We start from the raw sequence: 21,470 nt of genomic DNA, 5'->3' as shown, positions 1-21,470 counted from the left end.
TTGAAAATAAATGTGTGATTTATTGGCTACATCCGTCAGAAGTGATGTGAGATGTCATCTAACACCAGGACTGACGACATTAAGGACACATCAAGTCACTTTAACTCCAATCATGCAAATACTGTGCTCTGAAAACCTCTAAGAGTCCTTCAAGAACAAAGCAGCTGTGCAAATGAGAAAGAAAATCATTTCAGCATCTTCTCACAGTGAGAGACGCTCGGCGTGTGATGGTGAGAGAGTCTCCTGCACTTATACAAACACACGTGTTACACGTGTTCTCATTCAGCTACATGATTAATGTTGATTCAGTGGGTCAGAATGATCCTCCAGCGTCATGTGAAGAGAGAAGTTCATGTTCATGTCCACTACACTCTCGTTGTGTAATAAAAGTCAAGTAAAATCCTGAAGCCGCACTGAGACAGAAGAGAACTGGCATCCTTGAGGTTCACGAGAAATAAACCTCATACAGAGACACAAAATACAAAGTGGAAGACAGAGGAGACGTCAGAATTAAATAACACGTTTATATAAAGAGGTCCGTCACCTTTACAGTAGAGCTCACTTTATCTCTCATGTGTTATTATGTGAAACTACAGCTCACGTCATTCACTTCAACATCAACGCTCATCATTCTGAAACACATCCATGTGGGACTTTAGCTTGGATTCTGCTGGATTTGAATTTACGGCTGATTTTAAAGAATTATCAGTAAATTATTTTTCACTGACCTGAGATTCTGAGACAGTCCTCACTGCAGAACACGTCATCCATGCACAGATGGATACAGGTCCGCCTCCTCCCACTTTATATACTCAGCCACAATTTGGAGAGTTAACTTGCACACCGCGTTCGGCAATGTTTGATCTTATCAATGTAATCATAACTTAGTGTACGCCTGTAAGTAATGATCACAGTTAAATATGTTAACCTAAACTCTTAAATAAAAGCTATTAAACACAAACCCTTACCATAAACATAATAAAATATGTTATTAAAAACACGATAATAAATGATGATCTTCAGGAAGTTTGTTTTTCTGTGAAATTAAAAACTTAAGTTATGACTTTTTGCTGAAAAGGTAGAGCAACAACACGAGTATGAGGTGTCCACTAATTGAGCAATCAAGAGGCAGTGGGAGGAGACTGGATACAGTGTCAACCAATCACTATTCAGTGGGAGGAGACTGGATTCCTGTGTCAATCAATCAAGATGTAGTGGGAGGAGACCTCTCTGATTCTGGCATTCTGCAGTGAGGAGATACTGGAGGTTCTGCAAATAGTTTTTCCTCAAGATGCCATGAGGTTCATCACCTTCCGCACACATCAGACTTCCACACAGATATACACAGACCAACCATGTCTTTACTACATAGTGTCAGGGTTAATATCTGTAGTAGACTATGCTAACACAAATGAAAGCATGGTAATATTACTTTTACTCTAATAAAACCATGGTTTATTTTCACAAGGATAGTCAAAACGTGACTGAATCTTCAAATGGAGACAACAGCACACGCTCCACAGACACACATTCATCATCATCATCCACCAGAGTTCTGTTTCATCTGTTGTGACGATAACTGACATCTACAGACTGAGCGCAGGTCTTCACAGCAGACCGAGTCTCTCTCTCCTCACCTGACGCTTCAGTCCAGAACTCCACGTTCTGTTGATCCGCTCTATAAACCCGCCTGCTGTCTTTACTCCTCACATGTGTTAAACTTCCAGTGCTGTAGCACTTCTTGGCCAGCGGGGACGCCAGCGAGTCACGAGTGAATAAAGAGGTCAAAGAGAAACAACTCAAAGCATCTGAGAGATGTTCACTATCAAACACTCGCTCGGGTCCTCCAGTCTCAGCAGACGGATCGGCAGCGTGCGGTCGGGTCCGGTTCGGGTTTGTGTTGTCATCACGTCTGCTCTGTGTGAGCTCTGGAGGGGGGGCGGGACAGATCGAGGGGGTCATCTGGTCTCCTGACGGGGAGACGCACTCCTCCAGCATGGTCTGTAGACTCCCAGAACTGCCAGAGTAACCGCCGATCGAGTGCTGAGGGAGAGAGAGTCAATGATTCACTGTACTCTCTCTCTCTCTCTGTTGTTGACTGTAAGTGTGAGATGCTGCCGTACCTGTGGACTCATCATCCGACTGTTGGCACCTGGAGACCTGAGAGAAGCCCACGATGCTGGAGAGGCGTGTCTGGAGCCCACCTGTGCCGGCCCGGAGGCGGGGCTTCCCTGAGGAATGGCAGCTGTGTTGGGGTGGAAGAACTCGACCGGGAGATGAAAGACTTCTGAAGATGCTCGCCCGTCTCCATCTGTCACACACAGAAACTCTGGTGAAATGAGTTTGATGTCATCAGATAGAAGATCTGCCCCTCACATGAGACATCATTTGACCTCTGTGATGATCCTGATCCTGTCTGTCTCTCTCACGGCTGAACGCTGTCTCACTCATCAGACAAAATCTGCTGCTCACGACCTCTTGTGTGCTGTGAGACTCACTGCTCCTGTCATCCCCCTGAACACACAGACACATACAAATATCAGACAGATAAATATCAGACAGACAGATAGACAGACAAATATCAGACAGACAGACAAAAATGTGTTGTGTATATGTGTGTCTTGTGTGAGATGTAGTGTGTTACCTGAGAGTGTGTGAGGTGATCACTCAGACTGATGATGTCATCATCATCATCATGATCGGTCAGCGCTGCACTATCAGACATCTGCTCTGACATCAGAGATGTTTGTTCAACTTCTGCCAAATGAATCTACAACAACAACAACAACAACACAACAACTGGAAAATCAAGTTTACAAAGCAGAGACTCCCAGGAACATTCTCACATCACTGGAAAAAGACAAACACAAAGATTTTCACAGTGTTCTCAGATGCTCTGACTCTTTATTTGACCTGAAACATGATCCAGGGTCATGTTTCACAGTTCTGTCATATACAACTCATTAGCATATCATCTGCATATATTTACATAAAGATGTTTCATTGTGACTCACAAACACACATCTGAAGTGAAAGACCATGATGATCAAGAGAGTTACAGCTCAATGTCATGTGATTCACTGCTTGGATTGATTTAAAACCTTTAATGTCAAATACACTTACTGTGTGTGTGTGTGTGTGTGTGTGTATATTCCCTCACCTCTCCTGATTGGCTCCTGAGGTCTTGTCTGATTGGTGGAGAGCAGTAATGATGGAACACAGATCCTGATAGATTATCAATCATCTGTAATTCTCCATCCAGAGAATCCTTCATGAGCAGAGACACACTCTCCAACCACTGACTCTCCTGTGACAACACACACACACACACACACCTCTCTGAATGTTACAGCATGCGTTCATGAGACATTGTTCTTCTCTTGATGATATATAATGTGATGTAACTGATTCATCAGAATCATATAATGTGTATCACTGGATTCTGCTTTTGTTGGTGTGCTGAGCAGATGTGAATAAATGAGAACAGATGGAGGAGAACAATCATGATCTCAATCACTAATGTTCCTTTAAATACACAACTAAACATCTTTAAAACAACACACATTTACTTTACAATAACACAACAATAAACATAGGAAATTAGGTTTCAGGATGTTTAGATATTTTTTACTGTAAAACAAACAGAGATTAAAGAAGATGATTTTTTGCTGTGGGACTCCACAATGAATACATACACTCTTGTGTGTGTGTGTGTGTGTGTGTGAGGGACAATCATTCAGCTGTGTTGACCTCTGTTGATGTCTGATGGAGCGTTGAGGAGCTCGACACTGGAGGACAACCATCAGTCTGAACTAAACTCACACACACACACACACACACACACACACATACATACACACACACATGCACACACACACACACACATACACACACACACACACACACACACACACACACATACACGCACACACACACACACGCGCGCACACACACACACACATACACACACACATGCACACACACACACACACACACACACACACACACACACACACACACACACACACACACACACACACACACACATACACGCACACACACACGCGCGCACACACACACACACATACACACAAACACGCCCTCCATTGACTTGCAGATCTACAGCGTGATGTCACAGCCGACATCAGTCACATCAAGATCTCCTCACATCCGTCAGAACAGAACATCACAAAGAATTCATTCATTCATTTATTCACTCACTCATTTTTGATTGGTCGAGCCTCATTTAAAGTGATGACCTCAGCGTAACAGCAGCTGTTGCCAGGCAACAGGTAACAGCCTACAGTTCACTTTATGTTTATTCTTATTATGATGATTATAGTTATTCAGATCATTAATCACATTGATCATTGAGGATAAATCAGCACTGCTGTCTGATGTTCTGCTGTTATCAGACGTCTGGTGTTCTGAATCAAACACACACACAAGTGTCTGTCGATGATCTCATGCTATATGACGCTCATCTGTTCACACACAAACACAGATTGAAGATGTAATGTGACAGCCGGTGAGAAGAGTCCGAATGTAATAAACGGATGTGAGATTCATTCATGAAGACTGGAGGGGTTCGGGATGAATGAGTGAGACGCACCTGTGCTGGTGAGCTGACTTTCCTCTGATGATGCGTTTCCTGTGTGTCGTCGCTCTGCTTCACATGTGTGTGTATGGTGGCGGTGTGTTTGCGTCCACCTTCTGCTTTCTCTCCTCCGTCGGTGGCGGTGATGCGGTCCACACGTCCCATACAGCACAGAGCGCCCTGAGCCAGCTCCAGCTCCATCTCTGCCTCCATCTCAGCATCTTCTTGAGCTTCTTTATTTGAGTCGTCCAGATGTTTCATCAGCACGGCCACCACCACATTAATGAGAACAAACTGAGCCGTCAGCACGAAACTCACAAAGTACATGGGCGAGATGATCTGAAGACTGGAGTTACACGAGTCGCTGTCACCCGGCGGACATTCACGTAACGTGTCCTGCAAACACACAACACACTGATATGATTGTCATCACCCACACAAACTGATGAAGCGAAACATCTGGACGTACCTTCATTATACCATTCCAGTTATCTCCTGTAGACACCTGAAAGAGCGTGAGGAACGCCATCCCAAAGTTCTCAAAGGTGGCGTGACGACTCATCCCTTCACACGGATAATCCACGTTACACACTGAAACAAACACAAGCAACACAACAGTTACACAACATGATATTATCTCAGCGTACACACACACAATGTCACTCACCCAGCTCTCCAAACAGCTCGACCCCGAGCGCTGCGTAGATGAAGAACAAGAGAACGAAGAGTAAACCCAGATTCCCCACCTGAAGACAAACACACAACGCAACTCATGACACACACACACACACACATTCATTGACTTTGTGCAGATTGTGAGTGTGCGTCAGGGTTATTGTCTGTATGTATGCGTGTGTCTGTGTGTGTTTTTGTGTATGCATGTGTGTGAGCACAAGTGTGTGTGTACTGTACACACCTGTGGGAGAGCCTGGACTACAGTATCCAGGAGAGCTCTCATTCCTGTCGCCATCTTCAACAATTTCAGAACTGTTAACACACAAGAGATAAGTGTGAAGTGATCTCATTTGTGTAAATCACACACACACAAACACTATGAGCAGAGGAGGAGACATTCATTTGCCCCAAACATTTCATGATCAATATTTCTGTCATGTGTGTGATGACCGCAGCTTCATGTCTGTGTGTAGAGCAGCTGACTCCTCACTAGAGTTCTGATCACTGAACAGATGAGAGACTCACCACGAGCGATGCGCAGAACTCTCATGATTCTGATGATGGTGGGATTGATGGGCAGAGAAGCGTTGATCTCGATCTCTTCTAGAATTATGCCCATGACAGACAACAGAACTATAGCCAGATCCAACTGATTCCACCTGAGACACAACGACAAACACTGACACCTCATCACAGTCTCACAGCACATCATCACAGCTCTGCGTCATATATATCACAGCTGTCAACAATCAATCATCACGTGTGTGTTGTGATCTAAACATGACACATCGTTCTGTCAAACACTCTTTTTTATTAAAGTGTTGTGTTGTAGATGTGTGTGTGTGTACCTGTCTTTAAAGAAACGTCTGAAGCCGAACGCGGTGAGTTTCAGAATGGCCTCCACCACAAACGTACAGGTGAAGAAGTAATTACAGTATTGGAGCGCCGTCTCCAGTGACTGAGAGAGAAAACACAGAGAGTGTGTGTGTGTGTGTGTCAGTCTGATCTCGTGTGTGTTTGACATCAACACATTGTGTGATTTATGACTCTGTCACACAGTCATCAGAACACACGTCATACGTTCAGATAACAACACAAGAAAATGTCTGAAATGAAAACAGAGCCGTGCTGGTTCTTCTGTAATGTCATGTTGTGTTCATGACTGATGAGGTGTCGACCCGCTCATAATCACCAACAAATGAGTTCATGAAGCTGTAAGTCACTGTTTCTACTATGATTTATTTTCTACAGCATCATGAAACGGTCGTATCTCACACCATAATAGAAACACTTCACATCTCTTGAGAGAAATGAGAATTATTATAAAAAACCTTTTGTTTTATTGATTCTGGAGTGACATGAACATGTTAACAGAGCAGGTGAGATGAAGACGTCAGTGATGATTGCCTGGCGTGAGGTCAGGTGATAGTTTGGCTCACCTGCGGTTGGTTGTAATGTTCCAGACTCATGGTGACCACATTGACGCAGATGATGAGAGTGATGAAGAGATCCAGATAATGACTGGTGCACAGTGAGTGAATCATCAGACGAACACGACCGTATGAACCGTAATACGGCAACCGCTGAGCCCCTGAACAGAGAGAGAGAGAGAGAGAGAGAGAGAGAGAGAGAGAGACAGTGAGAGCGAGAGAGAGAGACAGTGAGAGAGAGAGAGAGAGAGAGACAGTGAGAGACAGTAAGAGAGAGAGAGACAGTGAGAGAGAGAGAGAGAGAGAGAGAGACAGTGAGAGCGAGAGAGAGAGACAGTGAGAGCGAGAGAGAGAGACAGTGAGAGAGAGAGAGAGAGAGAGAGAGAGAGACAGTGAGAGACAGTGAGAGACAGAGAGAGAGACAGAGAGAGAGAGACAGAGAGAGACAGTGAGAGAGAGAGACAGTGAGAGAGAGAGAGAGAGACAGTGAGAGAGAGAGAGACAGTGGAGAGAGAGAGACAGTGAGAGAGAGACAGTGAGAGAGAGAGAGAGAGACAGTGAGAGAGAGAGAGTGAGAGAGAGAGAGAGAGAGAGAGAGAGAGATATGGTCCATCACGTCCATCAACAGTTATTAGAAATAAAAACACAACTCTGCTGCTCTCTTTAGCTCCTCTCCATGTCATTCTGCATTTCATTTAGTTTCTGTCACACAGACACACACACACAATGAAATCTTGTGAGAGTGAAATGGTGTGTAATTCTTCACATGTTCTTACTGCGTCTCCTCTTCTCCATCCTCTTCAGCCGTTTCTCCTCTCTGCGTTTGGCCTCCTCCACCTCCTGATGCTGACGACACTTGTGAAAGTTCTCCACCACCACACCCACAAACATGTTCAACACAAAGAAACTGACGATGAGGAGGAAAGAGATGAAGTACAGCAGCATCCAGGGGTTGTGATTGGTCACGGGCTGAAGAAACACAAACACACGCTGAGTTCTGACACACATGATGTGAACACACCATCAACCGCATTCACACATCAAACAGGCTAGAGATCAACTCATGAGCGACATCATCACGTCACATATATCAAACCATGGAGTTCAGGTGTATTTTATTATATGATGTAATGAAAGCTCACTGGAGATTAACCATCTTTAAATGTCAGTAACAAACAGCCAATGTGGATTATTAGATGCAGATTTATTAGAGAAATATAGTTCATATCTAACCAGAAAAACAATATTTGTGACACTGGAGCACAAAACCAGTCATAAGTAGCACGGGAATAAAAACACAGTTTGGGTCAAAATGATAAAATTTTCTTTTATGCCAAACATGTGTGTATTAAGATAAGATCATGTTCCATGTTAGTTCTTTCAAAACCTTATTCATGTGAGTGGATGCAGCTAAATCGCTAACAAAAATGAGCAGAGACACGTCTGAAAACACGGTTTGCTGCTGAGAATGACCCACTCAAGTTTGATATCTGTGTCAAGATTAGAATTCAGCTGTCAGGTTCATGTACTCTCCACATCAGTGACAGCCTGCTACAGCGCCTCTGATTCACAACTGTACAGGGGATTTCAATCCAAATATCCTCCTAGCTTTACAAACCATACATCACTGTAAAGCTTATTTATTCAGAAAATGTTTTCAAAACATTGACCCTAAGAACTGGTTTTGAGCTTCAGATTCACATATTTCAAAACTGATAAGAACAAACAAATAAAAAAATGAAAAAAAATAAAAATGACAGCTATAAAAATACTGAGACCCATGTACAGAAACATGATTGTAATGTCTGAAAGTGTGTGTGTGTGTGTGTATCCACAAAGATGGCAATATCCCAAATCCTTGTCACATTTTTTGGTCCTCATGAGGAAACAAGCTTATAAATTATACAGAATGAACTTTTTTGAAAATGTAAAAGAGCCGAAAGTGTTGTGTGATTGTGAGGTTTAGGGGTAGAGAATATGATATACAGCTTGTACAGTATAAAAATCATTGTGTCTATGGAATGTCCCCTTAAAACATGGAAACCCAACATGTGTGTGTGTGCGTGTTTGTTTTACCTGCTGGTCGATCCCGACAGCATCCAGGCCATGATACATGATATTTACCCATCCATCTTTAGATGCCAACACAAACAATGACATCAGAGCCTGAAGAGTACAACCATTAAACACAAAATCATAATCCAGACTGACTACACAACACAACACAACAAGTGATGTGATGAAATGTCATATTCCAAACAAAGGTTTAGAATGAACTTGATTTGTTTGTATTCATGTAAATCATTTGCAGTGCTTCATGGGATGAGAAGATTAATTGCATTTCTTTATTGAGTAAAGTGTAACTTCAGAGTTTATAAAGTGATTCATTTCACAGCTGTTGACTTGATTCATGGATGAAAACTTTTCATTAACTCTTTTCCCGCCATTGACGAGTTATTACGGCAATCGCGTTTGTACTGTTATACAGTAGGTGGCGCTATTACAAACCTTTGGGAAAAAGTACAGAAGCTCTGAACCTTCAACATATATATTTGAACTGTTTTTAATGATTGTTTTGAGTGACCTGGGTGGAATCTTTGACCAAAAAATGTTATAGTGATGTTTTTTTGAAGAAACCTACCCACATCTAAGAGGTGATAAAAAAAAGAACAAATGAAGATATAAGAAAGAAGAATACAGTAATTACAGAAAATGTACTGTGAGCCTTTAAAAAAAGCTGCCAGCAAGCTCCAGCGGGGAAAGACATAAAGAAATCTCTCTGCAGAAAATGATCAAGAGAAATACGTCCAGAACTAAAACAGCTGTAAGAAAAGAGAACGCTGTGGAAGTGTGTGTTGTGTTATACTGGTGGTGTGTACCTGACCCAGGTTGTCAAAGTTGTACTTGTGATGAACCCATCTGTAGTTAGCAGACAGGCAGTCCGACTTATTCGTGATGTTTTTCACATCCAAACCAACACAGTAATAAAACTTTCCTTTGAAGAGCTGCGGAAAGAAAACACACAAACACACGCACACACAAACACATGCACACACACACACATGCATACAAACAAACAAACGAACACACGCAAGCACACATACACACACACGAACACACACGAGCACACAAAAACGCATACACACACACATGCACACGAAAAAAACACACACATGCACGCACATGCATACAAACGCACATGCAAACACGAACATGCACACACGAAAACGCACACACACACACACACACACATGCACACACGAAAACGCACACACACATGCACACGAACACACACACACACACACACACAAAAACACAATAAATATGAGATGATTGTGAGATCAGTATGTGTGTGTGAGACGAAGACTGTCAACATTCAATCCACACTTCAGATGTTTTGATTATTACAGTATTATTACACTGAATTCTATAATAATCAACTTTGTCAAATTCTAATCAGATGACAAATCTACATGTGTTTATCTGCTTCACGTTACACTGAACACAGGATCAGGAGTTCATCTGGAGTTTACTGTGAGTGTTCTGGTCAATCTGCTGATGGATTTACAGTGACATGTGTGTGAGAAGAACACTGAACATCAGATGAACCTGAACTCCCAGAATGCCAAAGATGATGAAGAATGCACAGCAGATGAGAACGATGTTCCCGATGGGCTTCAGTGAGGTGATGAGTGTTTCCACCACCAGCTTGAGTCCTGGAGCTCGACTGATCACCCTGACAAACACCCAGAAGAATCTCATATAACATCAAGACATTCAAGAACCTTCATCATGACTGAGTCTGAAGTCTGAAGTTCCTCTCCTCACCTGAGAGGGCGCAAAGTCCTCAACAGTCTGAGAACCCGCAGCACGCCCAGAATCTTTGCTCCGCCCGTCATTGATACCACGATGTCAATCAAAGACACAAAGACAAGAAAACCGTCCAGAATGTTCCAGCTGCTGCGCAGATATGCTCGCTCGCCCAGATACAAACCCTTAGACACCACCTCAGAGAGAGAGAGAGAGAGAGAGAGAGAGAGATTCTGCTGTGGGATCATCTGACATCAGAAGAGAGAGTCTGATGTCTGGACACAGTGAGAGAGAGAGAGAGAGAGAGAGAGAGAGAGACAGACACAGAGAGAGACACAGAGAGACACAGACAGAGAGAGAGAAAGAGAGAGAGAGAGAGAGAGAGAGAGAGAGAGAGAGAGAGATTCTGCTGTGGGATCATCTGACATCAGAAGAGAGAGTCTGATGTCTGGACACAGTGAGAGAGAGAGAGAGAGAGAGAGAGAGAGAGAGAGAGAGAGAGAGACAGACACAGAGAGAGACACAGAGAGACACAGACAGAGAGAGAGAAAGAGAGAGAGAGAGAGAGAGAGAGATTCTGCTGTGGGATCATCTGACATCAGAAGAGAGAGTCTGATGTCTGGACACAGTGAGAGAGAGAGAGAGAGAGAGAGAGAGAGAGAGAGAGAGACAGACACAGAGAGAGACACAGAGAGACACAGACAGAGAGCGAGAGAGAGAGAGAGAGAGAGAGAGAGAGATTCTGCTGTGGGATCATCTGACATCAGAAGAGAGAGTCTGATGTCTGGACACAGTGAGAGAGAGAGAGAGAGAGAGAGAGAGACAGACACAGAGAGAGACACAGAGAGACACAGAGAGACACAGACAGAGAGAGAGAAAGAGAGAGAGAGAGAGAGAGAGACCCAGAGAGAGACACAGAGAGACACAGACAGAGAGAGAGAAAGAGAGTGAGAGAGAGAGAGTGAGAGAGAGAGAAGGAGAGAGAGAGAGAGAGAAAGAGAGATGTGAGGTGTTCAGGTGAGCTTTACCTTCACTGTCATCTCGGCCACAAAGATTGCAGTAAAAACATAGTTGGAGATGGTGAGGAAGACTCGCTCCTGACAAGAGAAAACACATCCAGACTCACAACAGAACGCCCACAGAACACATCAGCTGTGTGTGTGTGTGTGTGTGTGTGTGTCTCTTCACACTGGTATCTGTGGATTGTTCAGGCAGAATTCACACTTCATTCATAAATGATGATGTGACAGATTTCACACTGAGCTGAAGATGACTCTCATACTACTGAGACGTGATGATGATGAGTCAAACTGTCTGTGTCACTGTGTGTGTGTTTGTGCATGCGGTGGGTCTCTCAGTGTTGTGTGCGTTTGTCTGTCAGGGTTTGTATGTATGTGTGTGTGTGTGTCTGTCAGTGTGTGTGTGTGTGTGTGTGTGTATATGTGTTTGCGTGAGTGTCTGCTTGTGCGTGTGTGTGTGTGTGCGTGCGTGCGTGTGTAGAGTCGTACCAGGCTGCCCTGATGGATTCTGGGTCTCTCTAGTGCTACAGTGATGCAGTTGAGGAAGATGAAAGAAAGAACCACATAATCAAACATCTTATGAGCAATAATCATCTGACACAGCAGCCGAAACCTGCACACACACACACAGAGAGAGAGAGAGAGAGAGAGAGAGAGAGAGATCATGAACAGGTCGGTGGGTGATCAGTCTGTAACTGTGACATCTGTTGATATCAATGATCATTTATGGTCTGTCGGAGCAGAAATCACACAGACTGAATTCTCTACAGGATTCAATCGACACTGTCAATCACATCTGTGAGTCTTCAGCATCATCTGATCATATATCACATCATAATCACAAACTTGAGCAGAGAGATATACTGGAATAATACAACAAGAGCATGAGCAGAAGCATCATGAGGTGATGATGAACACATACTTGTTCTGAGGGGAAAATAAATAAATGGCCCAATCATCTCTGGTCTCACACCAGTCTGGACGATACACCTCCATCATCTTCTGCACACGAGAAAACAGACTCTGTGAAAACACACACACACATACACACACACACACACACACGTTTATCAGGTTATTGTGATGTGTTTCCAGTATATTTTCATTTCTTCAGTATGAGATGAGGATTTCACTTTATTGAGATGTTTATTAAAATCCCGAGAACATCCTCAGTCTACTTGTGAATGAAGTTCAGCACAAATACATCATGAGAGAGAGAAACTTCATAAAACTCTCTGATGAGCAAATGTGAATTCATAATCAGTGCATTGATGTCATATCATATTAAAGATGCTGCTTTCAGCACTTCATCACAACAAACCTGAGGTCTGACAGACACTTATATATTCAAAGCTGCAACCCGTCACTTTTTGTTATGAAAGTTCAGAGAAATAGTCATTCAAAGGCGTCTCCTTCCTTTTCTCCTACAGAAGAGGTTCTCAGAGGGGGGTCCGGGACCCCTGGGGATCTGCAGTCTATGGCTAGGGGGGCGCAAAATCATTGTGACTCGTGCTAAAGCTGAAGGATTCAGAATGCTCACGGAGCCACTGGCAGTGAAAACTGTTGATTTTCATGGGATTTGAGGTTGTTTAAAATGAGTGCATTAAGCCCTCATCTACTGATCCCAATGCTCCAAATAACATCTCAAATGATGTTTATTTGTGTTTTCTGCACCTTTACATACACTGTGTATTTTCATATATTGGTTCTTGGTTTTGACTTGTTGTGTGACAAATCTATTTGTATACCCAGTGATTTTAAGGCAAGGTTGAAGGGATTTTGTTTTGAAACTTTTAAAATGTTTTCTCAAAATTGCCTTTGCTGACTGTCTTGACTTTAAACCTGTGTATGGGAAGAATACATGTGTAATTGAATTTAATTGAATTGAATATATTGATTTCATGTATTTCGTTATATTTAATTTCATAATAAACCCTTTCCTTTTGTTTAAAATGGAGTCTATCCACCATGCTTTAAATATGTTTGAACAGAACTATTTCCTTGTCGTGAGCTTCTTTTTCACAGACTGGCTAAAGTATTTTAGCAATAACACTTCATAGATTTTGAAAACATGTTTTTATTAAATATTGATAAATATAGTGTTTATTTAATTAAAATGGCTGGCAGTTGGTGTCGCCACATCTTTTTAAACAATGAGTCATTCATTCAACTCATGTATTCAAACGACTTTGAAACTGCATTTGAATCATTGACTCTCTTGTTTCAATCGGTGTAAAAAGAACCGCTGTCTGTCTCTCAAAGATGTGCAAACATTCAGCTGCTGGCTTTGTGTGGAGATTTGCGTTGGGAAAATACAACAATGTAAGGCACAGACTTAACTTCTTGTTGTTGTATAAAATAAATATAACTTTGAGGGTCTTTTTTATATAGTTTTGTTTAAGAATCATTTTTGAAAAGATTGTTATTTAATTTGAGCACAAATGTTCACCATTAAATATTAAAAAGGTTTTAAGCGGAGCTATCATGCTATGTCATGTATTCTGACTTCTTCACACTGTTAATCACACTTCACATTGTTAAAAAAACAGTTTGACATTTGACACAGTATTTCTGTACTTGATACACTCCCCCAGAACTCCAAATAGTTTCAGAAAGTTTTTCTAATTCTGGATCCCTGTGTCGTCACTGATCCTATTCCTTTTATTGGCAAGGCCGAAGAAAGAGCCCATCCACCAGACAACTGACTAGCGAGACCCCTGACCAACAAGATTAACTGTGCGTCAACAAGATTGGCTGTGCTGCAGCTCGTTGCTCTTGCGATAGTGAAGTTGAGGTGTGTCTGTTTGTTCATGGCATTTCAGTGATGGATGTTATATAAACGATTTGGAGATGGTTTTAAACTGAAAGATGGAGCGGTCCCAGTGCTAGAAGATGCCGAACATGAACTGCACGCGGTAAATCAAATTGAGTCATACGTCTGTACTTTGTTGGTGTGTACGTGCATAATGTAGAAAACATGAAGGGATTAATGTGATAATGTGTTGTGTGCTCGTGCTGTAGTTCCGTCCCACTCTCCCCACTCGTCCAGCCTCCAGCACACACTGTTTTTCCAGAAATAATGGTACAACTGTATCTCTCTTTTATAAATGTGATCAAAATAAACGTAAGCAACTGTACTGTACAGGTACTCAAGATAAATATGAGATTGGCAGACACTGAGTGTGTTACACGATCTTAAACTGTTACCAAACCCACGCTACCACGCTATCGTTGTAAATCTTATTTGCATATGGGTTCATTACATATCTCCAGATAACAAACACATCAAGAAAGAATAAAAACTTTCTAAAGCCTAAAACCAGCCTCATAAACAACAAATATCCCAGAACAAACCACTTATCTGTGAGAAACAACTTCATTTCTTATGACATCATCAATATTAAAGGCACCATGCCACGATGTGACCAGATAACATGATAAAATGCTCCGTCTCAACGTCTCTTCAACAATAAAATGTTTTAATGGAAGTTGTGAGTCATCTTTATTTTAATAGCGGAACAGATCAGCAGACACATATATTACAAAATGACACTCATGTTTCTTTATCTAAAAGAACAGATACTACACACAATAACTATACTATACGTTTTTTGATAGTACAAATATCTGTGTAATTTATACTATTGCTAGAAACAGAAAGAGTTGTTGTCTCATTCACAATCTATCTCTGTTATTTATTTGTTAGTAACAAACAATTCATACATAATTTTCAAGGTTTTAATTAGGGATGCACCGATCTATATATATTTTGGCCGATAACAATAACCGATAATTCTTGAACATTGGGAGCTGATAACCGATATATTGGCCGATATACCGTACCTAAATATCAATACAACATTTTCTGAGACTGAAATTCTTTTTGTCTCCTGAAGTACCAATCCTACTTTACACTAGGGGTGTAGCGACACGTCGACGACGACGCATCGCAGCAGCTCGCCACACACACGTGGGAGACCAAAACATGGGTATGGGAATACTTCAAATTTAGTCCCAAACGTAAAGGTGTCATTATTTCCGCTCTTTGCCAAATGGAGTTGGCATACCACGCCAGCACAACAGCAATGTTGGAGCATTTGAAACGGAAACACCCCATTGTCACTTGTGAAGGAGACAATAACAAGTAAGTACTTACGTTGGCTAAATTAATTACATGTTTGTGTAGTGTAGCTTGAGCTCTCTGCACTTCGGTTGTGCTAGCTAACTATCTTAGCTCTCCTTGCAGTTTGTTCGTGCGATAGGTAGCTACTGGCGCCTAGACCGCTGTGTTTAGCTAACGTTAGTTATCATCTAATGTTGGCTTGAATGGAAGCTAGTTTACGGCTGCAGAACACCACTATCTATAGTAGCTGACATTAGCTACTAACCTAGCACGGACAAACTGCACAGAGAGCTAAGATACGTTGGTTAATTGGTTAGCCTAGCACCACCAAATTGCACAGCTGAGGGATAGCCACGTTAGCATTCAAATAAACTAATCATAGCATAGCACTACAATGAGGTTAAGAGTAGATTTAAAATACCCCACAGTCATAGTTGTTGTTCTAATATGCATTGCATTTTTGTTTTCTAGGACAAAGCAAAGAACCTTGTGGCGTCCTGTCCTGAGAAAGAGCAACAGAAAAATAAGCGTTGGATTGATCGTCCAATCAGTCGTTAGATTAGTCGACTAATCGATAAAATAATCGCTAGATTAATCGTTTCATAAATAATAGTGCACCCCAGCCCTACTTTATACTAATTAAAGATTCTTTAACTTTTAAACTTTTCTGGTATAATGTTTAATTAATAAACAAATTAATGATGTTCTTCCAGACAACCCAGAAAGGTGTTGTCAACAGCCACGTGTCTAACGGGTCTCAAGACAGAAAGCATTCAGACAGCAGTCGTATTCAAACAATATGCTTTTGTTCCTATAATATACACGTTAATAAATAACTACATAACAGTGAGTGAATGATCTGTACTTTATTGGACTTTAACTGTGAGCAGCATGCAGCTGAAGTGCTTCAACCAGAGGAAATTAGTCATATTATATCGGCCTAAATTTAATTATCGGCTGATACGATTAAATTAAATATGAGCATTTATCGTCCAATACCGATATGACCGATAATATATCGTGTCTCTCTAGTTTTAATAGAGCTTGCTATACATGATCAAATTGTGCCGCTTTATTAGAACACTTAGATCAACCAAGGAAACCTTTTTGGAACACGTAAGTGAAATGAAAATGATTAAAGATTCATGTTTTTATTTATCACCATGAAACGTGTCTGATGTCACACGTACTTCAATAAGAGTGCCAAATATGATACACATATTTTGGCACTGACTCTCAGAAGTTTAAGAACCCCCGTCCTACAGTATGTCGAGTTCTAACAGGTGTAACCCGCAAGTTTCTGTTTTGCAGCTGTAAATAATTTGTGCGTCCAGTGTTCTGAGTTGTGTGTCACTCACATATTCTGTGTCTTCTTCCAGGTCACTCTTGTCTTTACGGACATCGAGCTGAGGATAAACTTCTCCGAGCAGCGGTCCCTGGGGTCCCGGGCCCTTCCCGTTACAGTCGTGATGCTCCGCTGAGACGCTCTTCTTCCGGAACAGAGGGGGGCGCTGCAGGGGTTCAGGGAGATCCAGTGAGAGAGCCCGGCGGTTTCGCCGTGACAGGAACGGAGGATGAGGCAGAAGCGTCTCGTGTTCGGCGGGATGTGAGTGAACACCACAAACCCTTAAACTGCCCCCGATCCCCCCGGCTGACCTCAGACTTCGAGCAGAACGACCCGCGCTGTTCCAACTGCACCGCCGACTCCAGGACGCCTGAGGAGGAGGACGCCCCCAGTGGTGATAGTGAAAACTGCGGCTGTGACGCTATACACACAGACAAGCAAACTCTTATTTCAGTATTTATCTATTCATTCATCAGATGCATTTAGACAATGTGAATTACAAATGAAGAATAATGAAATGTAGGCCTATACATTTTAATAACAAATCTAAAGTAGTTCTTCATGTCTGTTTTTCACTCTCTCTCAGCTGTCTCTTTAACACTCATCAGATTCAGAGCTGATTTGTGTCACACTTGAGATCAGACTAGAATAATCACAGATCTGTTTTTTAACATTAAGATGACGTCACTGTGATTGGACGACTCAAGGTTCTTGTCAACCAATAGGTATTGACATGATGATGATACTTTCATCAGTGTGATGTCACAAAGTTGCAGTAGCTCAGGCCAAAGAACGGTTACAGTTTGTATAAATGTTGATTCTGAAGTGAGAAGTTTTGAGTTCTGTATCTGTTTTCTGGTTTGTTTTTAGCACAAATGACTTCCCTTGTGACATGAGGATGAAGATGGTGTGTTGGTGCATGTGCTCATTTTACAAGCAGGAACAGTAAAATGACAGTTTCCATAGAAACGTGTGTCCTCTGCTGTTGACCTCACACAGAAAGTTGTGTTGATGAACAAACATCAGTCAGACGACAGCTCAGCAGTCTGGACAACACGCTTGATTATGTCAAAACCAGACAACATGTGAACTTTTACCCTGTTTTACCACAGTACTCTTCACAAGAACAACAGAAACCGCTCTCTTTCTCTCTCTCTTTCTACATGGCTGTTTCAATTAAAAAAAGAGATTGCCATCGAAACCCAGATAGGCATCAACTGAGCATCACACATTATCAAGAGATTTTTTGTCTTAAACACACACCCAAAAATGTCTACACACACAAACAGACACAATCCAAATGTAATGTGCACCAATGCCGTACTAAAGGGACAGTTCACAAAAAAATAAAAAATAATTTCTTCCCTCTAACAAAAGAAGATATTTTGAGGAATGTTGATATCAAACAACATTGAACTCCCTTCAATTCATTGAACACAAATGAACACAAAACCACGCGGACATTTCTCAAAATACTGGAAGAAAGACTTGCATACAGATTTACAAACACGTGAGGAAGAATTTAGCTTTGAGTGAGACCTGTCGCTTAAACTGACATTAAATATCAACAGGAACAAAGTCCTCCGACAGATTCAATATTTGAAGGTTCTATATATAGAAGGAAATCAGATGGGATTTGAGGTGGTGAGGAAAACACAAAGCCGGTCTTTAGAGAAGAATCAGGATTGACCAATGACAGTCCAGAACAAACACAGACATGAAAGTGATATTTATTTCTCTATTGACACACCAGAGATGAAGACCTCCTGCACAGACTGATGGGTCGACTCCTGTGATTCTCCTCAGAAAAACTCATCCGGCTCTTTCCTTCAGCCAGCGGTGTCAACTCAAGATGACCGTTAGCTGTGAGAGAGGAGAGTTTAGGATCTGAAAGAGAGAGAGACATCTTTATAACCACAGAACTTCAGAGGAGATGCTGGAAACCAAAATAATCATGTAGAACATTAAACATGAACAGTGTACAGGTTCCCGTCCATCCCTCACGGGTGTATTATGTGTAAAGAGAATAATACCAGAGATTGTGAGCGAATCTTTCTGTTTCTCGCTGTCATCAGAGGACGAGTGGTCATCATCTGTGTATGAATGATTGGCATCTCCCTGATGGATAGACAGACATTCAGCAGGAACTCAATAAAGTTCTGCTTGAATTCAGTGATATTTTGGGGGGGTTACCTCAGCCTGAAAGCCCTCCACCAGTATGGCCACCAGTAGATTGAACAGAACGTAATTCCCAAACGTCATGAGAGCCACAAAATACAGAGCAACCAGAGGAGACGTGGAGGCCATCCCGTTATACAACACTCCATTCCAGTCCTCCTGCGTCAGAATCTACACACAGACACACAAACACAGAGTCATGCGTGTGTCTAAGGGACGTGTGAATCACACCCCTCTCTCTCTCTCTCTCTCGGTACCTGAAACACAGTGACGATCGCCCACAGCAGAGAATCAAAGTTCTTTCGGTCTGGTACTGTGTCTCCAGTGTCTGTTTTGAGACTGAACTTACAGCCAAAGATATGCATCCCCAGAATACTGCAGACAGACAGACAGAGATACAGACAGACAGATGGACAGAGACAGAGGGAGAGACAGAGAGAGAGAGAGAGAGAGAGAGAGAGAGAGAGAGAGAGAGATCAAATCATGTGTAAAGTATGAGCTGCTCATGACCTGATGTCATGATCGTTGTCCTGAAATGATGTTGTTTGTGAGACTTTATTGCTCAAGTGTAATGAGAGGTGAATTCCCACCTGAAGATGAAGATGAAGAGCATCAGCAGCATGCAGAACGTGGCCACATTGTCCATAGTCTTCATCAGAACCACCAGCTGTCTGCGTAACGCCGGCATGAACCGAACCAGCTTCAGAACACGCAACAACCGGAACGTCCTGAGCACTGACAGACCGCCGTCAGACTGCCCCATGATCTCACACACACTGCGCACGCACACACAGATATCAATCAAGCAGAATCACCATCAGTGTTGTGTGAATGATTGTGTTGTTGTTTTTGTTTACCTGATGATCACAATGATTCCATCAAAAGTGTTGTAGGGATTACGCAGGTAATGAAAACAGCCGAACGCCGTGAGCTTTAACATCATCTCCAGAGCAAACATACTGGTGAACACGATGTTACAGATCTCCAGAACATTAGTCAGCTCTTCTGGCTGCACACACACACACACACACACAGAACGAGGAAACGCATCATTAGGTGCAGTAATGAAGAGAGTTAATGATGATGAAGTCAATCAAATCAGACATCATTGATTTCACTGAGTTCTAAACATTCAGACTCATGCAGAACTACACAACACAATTACACAACAACACAATAACAATAACACCCGAACACGCTTAATAAAAAAACACTTCATTTCTGACATGTTTCTCTCACCTGTGTGTGTCTGTTCAGTTGAGTGTGTGATGTGTTTGTGTTGTTGTTCAGTTCAGTTGTGTGTGCGTGTTTGTGTTGAGTTGTATGTGTGTACCTGCTGGTGGTGTTCTATGCCCATGCTGATTGTGTTGATGAGGATGGCGATCATGATGCCTCTGCTGAAGTATTTACTCTCCACGATCGCCCACAGTTTCACTCTCATCTCCATCCACAGCTCAAGACCCCGCCCCTGACACGCCCCCTCCACACTCTCTTCAGCCCCTCCCTCCTCTGGCTGCTGATTGGCTGCTGAGGCAGCAGGTGTCACTCTATCTGTAATACATCAAACAGACACTGTTACACAAACAAGCAAACACACACACTGACATCAGTCTTCATCTAAACAGAGTTCATAGATGAGTAGTCTGATCTAGTCTGATCTAATGATGAGAACATCAGATATGAGGGCGAGTCTCTCAGCTTCTGTCTTATGTCTCTCAGGAGTGTGAGACCTGTGATGTAAAGCGCTCTAACCGTTCTGGAGGATCTGTCCTCCGTTGGTGATGTGTTTGCGGTGAGCTGATGTTCTCTGCGGTGGTGTGTGACAGAGAGCTGCACAGAACGTGGCGATGCGCCGGCGGGTCTTGCGCAGGACGTGACGGACCAGCTGAAAGATTTCCTCGTAACAGTCGCCGGGTTCAGTCAGAGTGCTGGAGGACAGACACGCGGCACGCTGCTCCTGCATCAACTGATGCTCACGCTGTTTGGTCTCCGAAAACTGTGTTGCTATGACGACCAAACACAAGTTTATCATGAAGAAAGAGCCAATCTGTGAGAAAAGTGCAGAGAGAGAGAAAGAGTTAATGTTACACTTGTGTGTGTGTGTGTGTGTGAGTGTGTGTGTGTGTGAGTGTGTGGTGTACTTACTATTATCAGCAGAATAAAATAAATGAAGTTGTAGAAGGAATGTGCGTCCATGACATAATACATGATTTCCACCCAACCCTCCAGAGTTATGACCTAAACACACACGCGCATTAGGGAGAAAACGATCATTTCTTCCATATCTCCATCA

At 42.4% G+C, this 21,470-nt stretch overlaps 1 pseudogene; it reads right to left on the bottom strand.

Moving 5' to 3' along the window:
• Positions 1-21,470, bottom strand: part of LOC130424218 (voltage-dependent T-type calcium channel subunit alpha-1I-like) — a 92,295-nt pseudogene continuing 70,825 nt past the window's right edge.

The sequence above is a fragment of the Triplophysa dalaica genome, chromosome 6, assembly GCF_015846415.1.
Source record: "Triplophysa dalaica isolate WHDGS20190420 chromosome 6, ASM1584641v1, whole genome shotgun sequence".
Taxonomy (NCBI): Eukaryota; Metazoa; Chordata; class Actinopteri; order Cypriniformes; family Nemacheilidae; genus Triplophysa; species Triplophysa dalaica.
The sequence above is the reverse complement of the archived record's forward strand: the minus strand, read 5'-3'. Positions and strand labels throughout refer to the sequence as shown.